Raw genomic sequence first — 9,116 nt, forward strand, 5'->3', positions numbered from 1 at the left:
CTATGTGCAATAATTTTAATTATAAAATTTTTCAGCTTGATAGTGTGTGTTTTTTGAATGGAGATATAACTGATGAAATCTTTATAACTTTACCAAAGGGGGTAGATAAATTGGAAGGCAAAATTCTGCAGCTAAGAAAATCCTTATATGGACTTGGATCCTTATATGGATCCTTAAAGGTTCACCAAATTGGTATAAGAAATTTGATGATTTGAAGTCTAGATTTTATTAAATCTGAGAATGAATACTGTTGGGAATGAATAAATTGGGTTATCTTTATAAAGTTTTTGGTTGCACTGTGAGTTGGTCTTCTAAAAAACAATTTTAAAATATTTAATAATGTTTTAAGTGTGGTTATCTATGAGGATAATCAATTTACAATTAAAATTTGTAAAAACCCTGAGTTTCACAAAAGACTTAAACATTTCAATATATGTTTTCATTTTATAAGAGTGTATAGCCTTTAGGATTTTCTTTTTAAGGTTATTTATAAGTAATTAGAAGAAAAAAAATTAAACCATAATGTGTGCTAATACATATGCATAAATAATATCAATGTACCCCGTTAGATAGAAATTCTTAGTTATACATTGAGTTAATGTTTTTTTTTGTTAGTAAATGATTACCATTGAAGGGGGTGTTATAGTGTAGGTGGCGCCATCTGGTTTAAGACAATGGTGTATCATTTAAACATAGAAACTACTTACATTAAAATATAAAAAAAAGTTTCGTGAGTGTGTTTATTAAGATCCTCGGCCTTCATAATCCCAAAAGTAGTAAAAGTAAAAACTTTTACTTGTTACGTGTGCAGTGTGCGCCAAGGCCACCCATTATGCCCAGTCGCCAAAGCAGTAAATGAAAACGAATAACTCAAACGCGAGCTCGATATATCCAAGAAATTACTACAAACCTTGGAATATACAGTTGACCTACAGAAGTCTGTATTATCGGCGTGTGAAGGAAATTCGACGAGGCCGATAAGGAAAATTCAATCAGAGACAACCAAATGGTTTTTGGTTGTCTCTGATCTAATATAACCAAAAGGTAATCAAAACAGAGGCGCCTGTCTGCAGAGACACAATCCGCTGTTGCCACATTGAATGGTTTTCAAGTAGGCGGCAAATTTGAATATATAGAGTGCTATTATCGGTAAAAATGATTGATTTGATTTAGCATAATTATTTTTTATGTTGAATAAAATAATATTATGTTTCTGTTTCACGGTTTCAGGCAGATTTATATAGGTACGAGCAGACTGCGTGTAAGTACATATTTGCTATTATTGAAATACTTATTAAAAAATTAATTTACCTGTTTGCAAGAATTTGTTATTTTTATGAATATTTGTAATACGAGTACCTAATTACCTAGTAGGTAGGTATAAGATGAATTAAAAGAAGAGCTCGTTACATCTGCGGTGTAAGCAAGTATTATTCATTGGGTGTAAGGTTCGTTAAGGTTGTGCTTTTCATTTGTTAAAAATGGGATAATAAAAATCTGAAAACGATTTCAACACATACATTTTTTTATTTCTGATCTTTCTTATTTTTGTATAGGTAGGTACACATATCTACATTATACCATCTATGGTGGTCAATTTGGAAATGATTCGGGTTTGAGACATACAAAACTTATTGCTTCTATTGTTAGGTACCTAGGTACTTAAACTAATAATTAATTAGGTACACGGTAAGGGTAAGAACAATATGATACCTATACCGGGTGTTGCATCGCCGGGCGGGCCATAGGAAATCCCATGCAATTTTTAAGAGGGTCAAATATTGGCTTAATTGGCCGTAATCATTTTACAGAAAAAGTGTATTTATAAAAAATGTGTGCTTTATAAAAGAGCACTAGAATCTAAAGTCTAAATCTAAATCTAAATCTTGAAGATGCGAAGTGACTAGCACGATTGTAGTTTGGTCTCCTAAATTTTTTTAATTAATTGTGAATCAAGTGCCAAAAAATATTTGGAGTGTTGTGTAATACATTGTGCAAGAACCTGTAATCATGGTTAAGCAAAAATCTGAAGATTTAAGCAGCAAACAAGCAGCGGAAATACAAAAACTTACGGAGAGGTTAGAAGAAATGGCGCTAAAATTTGACACGCAACTGAAAGGTTTTAAAAAAGATCTTGGGGCTAGGACCAGAGGGAAATCAACATCCACCGATTTTTCCGAATACATAGAGGCAGTTATCTCTTTAAACAAAAGGTTTCAAGACTTTGAAAAATCAGTTTTGGATAGCATTGAAAACCTTAAGTCGGATATTGCGTCGCTAAAGCAAACCAATACGCTGTGCATGTCAACAAACCAGAACAGTATTTTACTGCACGGTATAAATGAACTACAAAACGACCTATATGCCTTTGTTATTAAAACAATTTCAACCAAGATTGGTGTTAAAATTACAAAGGCCGAAATAAATTTTGCTCCTCGCATTGGACAGAAAAAAGCAAATTCCGAGAAGCCCAGGACGCTGTTAGTATCGTTTTGCCATAGGTGGCTCCGGGACGACGTGTTTTTTAATAAAAAAAGGCTAATAAGTCAACCTATTCTAATAACCGAAGTTCTAACTCCTGAGATGGGTAAAATTTTTTAAATCGCGAGAAATAAATATAAAAACTTGTGCTGGACTTCTAGGGGTGTGTGTGTGGTGAGGAGTGTTTGTGATGGTAGAAAACCAAAAGTTTTGTGTCGACTCCAAAAAAAAGTTACAAGACCTTGTTAATGAGTGTGTGATTACCGATTAAAACTAAAAATAAAGGTACGTTTAATGATTATGTGCACTTTCAATATGGTAGGTACTTTAATTTCAAAGGCGATTATTTTTATTGGTTTTGGTGGTCATAAAAAGCATTGCTTTGTATATGCAGTGATATTTTTATTTCTAATCACTTGATCGGTTTATTTGTAATTTATGCTTGCGGGACCAAAGTGCTCTCTTATCATTATGGTAGACTATTCTATCTTTACTTAGGTTCTTTAGGTCTATTATCAGGATTTATTAGGAATAGGTATGTGCTTGATATATATTTTTTATTTGTATTACATTTGGGGAGTGGTGGGCTTTCTATATGGTTTTTAATGGGCGGAAACTTTGGCGAGCGCAGTCGGTGGGGTGGTTTGGGGTATTTATTCTGTGATGGCGAATAATAGTACCATGCAAGATCGGCAGGTGCATACTGTGTTCAGTGTTAGTCACCTAAACATACGTTCTATAAAAACAGGCTTTGATGAATTTGTAAATTATGCCTCTGACTTTAATTTTGATATATTGGGGATTTCAGAAACATGGCTTACTCCTGACGATGACACTTTATATTTTAATATTCCAAGATACAATTTTTTAAGAAAAGATCGGGATTCTCGTGGAGGAGGTTTGGGCATTTACGTAAAAAAACATATAAAATTTTCGTTAGTCACATTTGAAGATGCCACAGATGACTTTGAGTATCTCAGTTTTAAATTTACGTTTGTAACACTCTCTACCACCGACACTTTAACTATTGTGGCGCCCTCCTCCACAGACATTTTAACTATGCAAATGCATCCGCTCTCCGTCGAGTGATCGCTGAAGTCAGCTTAACCGTTCAATCGATCGAAAACCTTTAAAAAATCTTTTTTATATATGGGCATTCGGATGTGGAATAAACTACCTATTTATATAAAGGAATGTTCGCCTAAAAAATGTATTATAAACTTAAAAAAATATCTCTTAAACACGCAAATTATGGTAACCCAATGTGATCGTATTTTATAAAATGGTATTTTTGTTTTAATTAATGTTCTACACACCTGATCTTGCTAATTGTAAATATTTACATTAAAATTGAATTCTCACTCGCCTGTTATCTACCTTCCGTGCTCGCCCCTATACCGTTCTCGCTCGTCGTTGGATTCTTTTGTTTTTTTTTATTTTTCTTTTTGCCCAGCTTCATAGCCACCAGCTAGTTCATTGTAAAATGCACATATTGTCCCTTTTGATTTTGGTATGGACCTTGTTGTAAATACATATTACGTTTTTTAGAAAATAGTTTATTTAGGAATACGGGTTGTACAGGGTCTTTCCCCATATATTGACCCCTCCCCCTACAGGGGTAATGCGAAAAGTTAAAAAAAAATTTTAATACAAAACTTTTGGGGTTTTACTTTAAATTTTTGAATCAAATGTCAATTTTTTTTTTTCGTTTAGAAACGTCAAATTTTGACAGATGATAAGTTTTTTTTTATGGAACACCCTGTTATGACTTCATAGTTAAAAATAGCCGAATTTTCTGATTTCAAATATATAATAGTTTAACTATGTTTTATTAAGCCGTTTCGGAAATATCGGGCTCTAAACTTTAAAAAAATAATATATTGAAGATCTTGGTAGGCGCTGCATTATTATTGTTTGACATTTATTAAAAAAGAAATCATTCAGATGACATTGTCATTTCTTGTTTGTTGACCCAGAAATATTAAAAAATGACGTACAGTGATAATGAAAAATGTGACATCGTGCGTATATTTTATAAAAATAATAATAACGCAAATGCCGCCAGAGAGGAATATCGTCGAACTTTTCCTTTACGTGCCATTCCGGCAAAAAATACGTTTAAAAATATAGAACGAGCATTTTGCATCATCATTCCATAGAAGATGCCAGAATTTACATTGATCGATCGGCCAAAAAAATTTATTCAACTTTAAAAAAGTATAAATATTTTGCTTATCGAATATTACCTGTTCAAACTTTGTGTAGAGCAAAGAAATAAACGGGTGGAATTTTGTCAAGAGATGCTAGTGCTGAAAGAAGAAGATAATAACTTTTTTAAAAAAATTTTGTGGATCGACGAGTGCACCTTTACAACCGCGGGCATTTATAATCGACAAAATGTTCGCTTTTGGTCAAGAACAAACCCCCGAATAACAAGGGAAATTAAGTTTCAAGGGCGGCAATCTCTACATGTCTGCTGTGGAATTTTAAATGACCAGGTTATAGGACCTATTTTTTATAACGGCAACTTGACGGGAGATCTACCCATAAGGCAATACGAGCAAATAGTTTGGCATCAAGATGGTGCCCCACCGCATAATGTGTTACTACCTGTTTTAAGATTATTAAATGAAAGATATAACCTGTGGATTGGACGAACTGGGCCAATTCGTTGGCCACCAAACAGTCCAGACTTGACACCTCTTGATTAATTTCTGTGGGGTTACCTGCAAAATAAAGTTTACGAACAGAGAACTGAAAATGTCGAGGAGCTCCGCAGAAAAATTATTACCGCGATAGATGAAATCAATCAAAATCATAGACAATTTATAAGGAATACAATACACAAAATTCAGCAGGATTATATAAACTGTATTGATAATGGTGGTGGTCATATAGAGCAGTTATAGTTATAATTACGGCTAAATTAAAGTTTAACAATTGTTAACATAATGTATCCTTGTCAAGAAAAAGATGCTAAATATCACCTTAGTAATAATAAATCTTCTGTTTTTATTGTTTCTACTCAATTCTATCTTAAAAAAAACGCCAAACAATAACAATGCAGCGCTTACCAAGATCTTCAATATATTATTTTTTTATGTTTGGAGCCCGATATTTCCGAAACGGTTTAATAAAACATAGTTAAACTATATATATTTGAAATCAGAAAATTCGGCTCTTTTTAACTATGAAGTCATATACAGGGTGTTCCATAAGAAAAAACTGATCATCTGTCAAAATTTGACGTTTCTAAACGAAAAAAAAATTTTTGACATCGGATTCAAAAATTTAAAGTAAATCCCCAAAAGTTTTGTATTAAATTTTTTTTTAACTTTTCGCATTACCCCTGTAGGGGGGGGTCCATATATGGGGAAAGACCCTGTACAGCACATGTACAAGTAATCTATGTACTTGCATGTGTATCGGTTGTTTTATAAAAATCGCGTTGCACTCTGATTACCAAACAAATTGTTGTAATTTTGAATTATTTGTATATTCATGGAATTTTTTTTTGTATATTCTGTAATAATGTTTAATGGTAATAAAAGTATTTTTTTTTTTTTTTTTAAATCTTTATTAAGTTTTTTGGCTATCTCTCTCGTAAACCGATTATGACAAAATTTTGAAAATTTGTTTGTTGGTTTTAGGTTCTAGAGCTCTTTCATAAAGCTAAATACACTTTTTCTGTAAAATAATTAGGGAAGCCAATATTTGACCCTCTTAGAAATTGCATGGGATTTCCTATGACCCGCCCGCCGATGCAACACGCGGTATAATGTAATAATGGAACTTAGTATAGCCATAAAAAAATATTAATGGCAATTTTTACTTTCGGTTAAAAATTTAGTTTGTATATTGGTGATCATGATAAAGAGAATGGGACAAAGTTTTTTTTAGTGTTTATTTTTCTTGCCAATTTGGTTTAGATATCCTAGCTTTAGTTTGTCTCTCTTTTTTGGTTGAAGTAAATGTAAGCTGCTTATCCAATTTTTTATTTGTTGGCTTTAAAGATAAAGATTTAAATTCCGTTTGTTCAAATTCGGTTTGGGGGTTCAAATTCGAGTCAGGTACTACACTATTATTTGTTCCTAGTGAATTTAAAACGTTTAAATTTTTTGTCATAAAATCCATTTCCTCAGAGATGTAGGATAAACTATCAAGGCTTGCAACTAAATTTAAAGCAGCATTTTTTAATATATTTTTGTTTATATCTTTTTTCGAGGAATTTTGTACAATAACATTAGGAGAATGTATCGAACAATTTATATTTTCAACTAAAAAATTCACTTCTCCTGATTGTTCTTCTTGTGTGGGAAATGTGAAGAAGTTGGTTGAATATCCAACTCTTTCAATCTTACGTAGTGAATATGCTTGCAAATCATACTTTTAAGAAGATAATCCAAGCAGGTACATTCAAAGGCATGCCAACAGATATTGCAGTATTGACATGTTAATCCACAACACAATATATCTTGTACGTTTCTCCGACATACTAAGTATGGACAATCCTCATTATTTCCCCTGGAAAAAATGTAATAATTGTCATTTGTTGATACCTTAAGATTACTGCTCATAGCATTTCGATGGCTTTTTTAAATTTTACCAAGCTGTTTAGATGTGTGACCTTTTGTTAATTTAATGAGCCTATTTACGGTCTTATCAGTCACAAATTTTTGGAGAGCATGTAATGTCTTATCAAGCCTTTTTACTTTTTTGCCATCCATATATTCATATTTTAGTACTTTATGCATGTTTTCCAAAAACTGCACATGCTTTAAAGTTTTATAAACTATTTTCGTCAAATTTTGTTGCCAAGCCCGATCTATGCGCCAAGAACAAAAGAGATGTAAAGAAATTGAACCCATTGTCGAAATCCAGCTGTTGTAATAAACATTCGTAATATCTGACATGAAAGTCTCAATATTAATTTCTTCCATGCCTACAGCAACTTTTACAGTTTTAAAAAATACGTCATAAATAAATTGGTCTTTTCTGTTGGAAAATAGAAATGCCACTGGGAACCCCTCTCAAAACTCATCTATTACTAATATTATGGTCATTTCAAAATCGTAAGAGTTTAAACCGTGGGTTCCATCCACACACACAATATTTTCCACAAATTTTTTAAATAGTTCTTTCTGCACAGAATTCATAATAATCAGGCACATATCATTTGGGTCAAAATTTTCAATATTTTCCCCTTGCCTCTTGTAGAAAAGGACAGGGTTGTGATGAGCTTCCAATAGAGTACACTCACGAACATATAACTCGACACTAGTAAAGCCGTTTTTATGTCTTTGTCCATCTTTTAAGGAAATATTAAACGATGTTTTTATGTTATGGATATCTTTCATAGATAGTAGATCATCCCTTGTAAGTGAAGTCCCCGAAGTATTTCCAATTTGTTGTCTTACTGTAGATAAAATACTGAAAACAAAAAGTTGAATCAAAAATAAATAATTAATCCTAATATTATTTTTTATTATTTAGAATGCCTCGAAAAATGCAATGCATTTAAAAAAATATATAAAAATAAAACACAAAAGACCAAAAGATTTTATCTGCCAGTATTAATTAATTAATAATTATTATTAATTAATGGTAAAAAATGTCGCTAGATATTATTTATATAAATGTATATGTAGATACCTACATATCCATTTATATAAGTAACATTAAACAATTTTTTTAACTTACTGTTGAGGTGTAACTCCCTGTATTAGTTTAGATGCTATATTTTTGCGACAATCCTGGGATAAATGAATATGTTTCATATCAAAGTCTGCCCATAATGATCTTTAAAATATTCTACTACAATTTGACCCAATTCAGTTTTCGTCACAATGATCTGGCTTGTGCAGGCGAAATTTAATTTTGCTGTTCCTTGGACTTTCATATCACGCTTTCGCATTTCTTCTGGAACTGTTCTTGATTTGCCTGTAAAAAGTAAGTAAACTTTAATAATACAGACACAAACTAATCAAGTAAAATCCATCACCTGATCTACTGCAACTAAAATAAAATAATTCAGAGTTGTCATTATTCCGTTTAACACCCAAAGCCTTGGAATATTTCATACAGTTCTCCTTTTCTAATTTTTCAAGCCATGCTTCAAACTCTAGAATTAAGATAGGATAGGAAGGAAGTAAAATATCAACACCTTGACTAATACCAAAGAATAGAATTCAATACATGCACCTAAACCAAGGATTAAGGATTCCTCGAGGGATTCCTAACTCCTATATACTCTCTGGCTAAACTACAGTACTTAGAATTTCCATCACATAATTTTATCATTTACCTCTCATTTTTGCAAAACTTACATTTTCTGAAGTTATTGGAAAGTTGTGCTGAGAATGCAAGTGATTCCTAAGATCCTTATTAAACCTGAAAGATGTCTCGCAGCCCTCTAAACATTTGAACACATGTCTTTCTGGTGAGTAGGCTATGGTTAAATCCTGTATTATACCGTGCACTTCTTTTCTGTGTCGGACGTAGTTCGACTGAGTAGAAAATAGTTTTTCACATAAATCACAAAACATTGACATTATTAAACCACTTAAAACTTAATTATGAATTGCCAATAATTTAAACTCAGTTAACTCATGCGTAAAATGTGATACCAGATTGAC

General features: G+C 32.2%; 1 pseudogene; it reads right to left on the reverse strand.

The window, feature by feature from the left end:
- Positions 1 to 6,288: 6,288 nt before the first annotated feature.
- On the reverse strand, positions 6,289 to 8,744 carry LOC126735369 (uncharacterized; annotated as a pseudogene).
- Positions 8,745 to 9,116: the final 372 nt, after the last annotated feature.

This window comes from Anthonomus grandis, chromosome 4, assembly GCF_022605725.1.
Source record: "Anthonomus grandis grandis chromosome 4, icAntGran1.3, whole genome shotgun sequence".
NCBI lineage: Eukaryota > Metazoa > Arthropoda > Insecta > Coleoptera > Curculionidae > Anthonomus > Anthonomus grandis.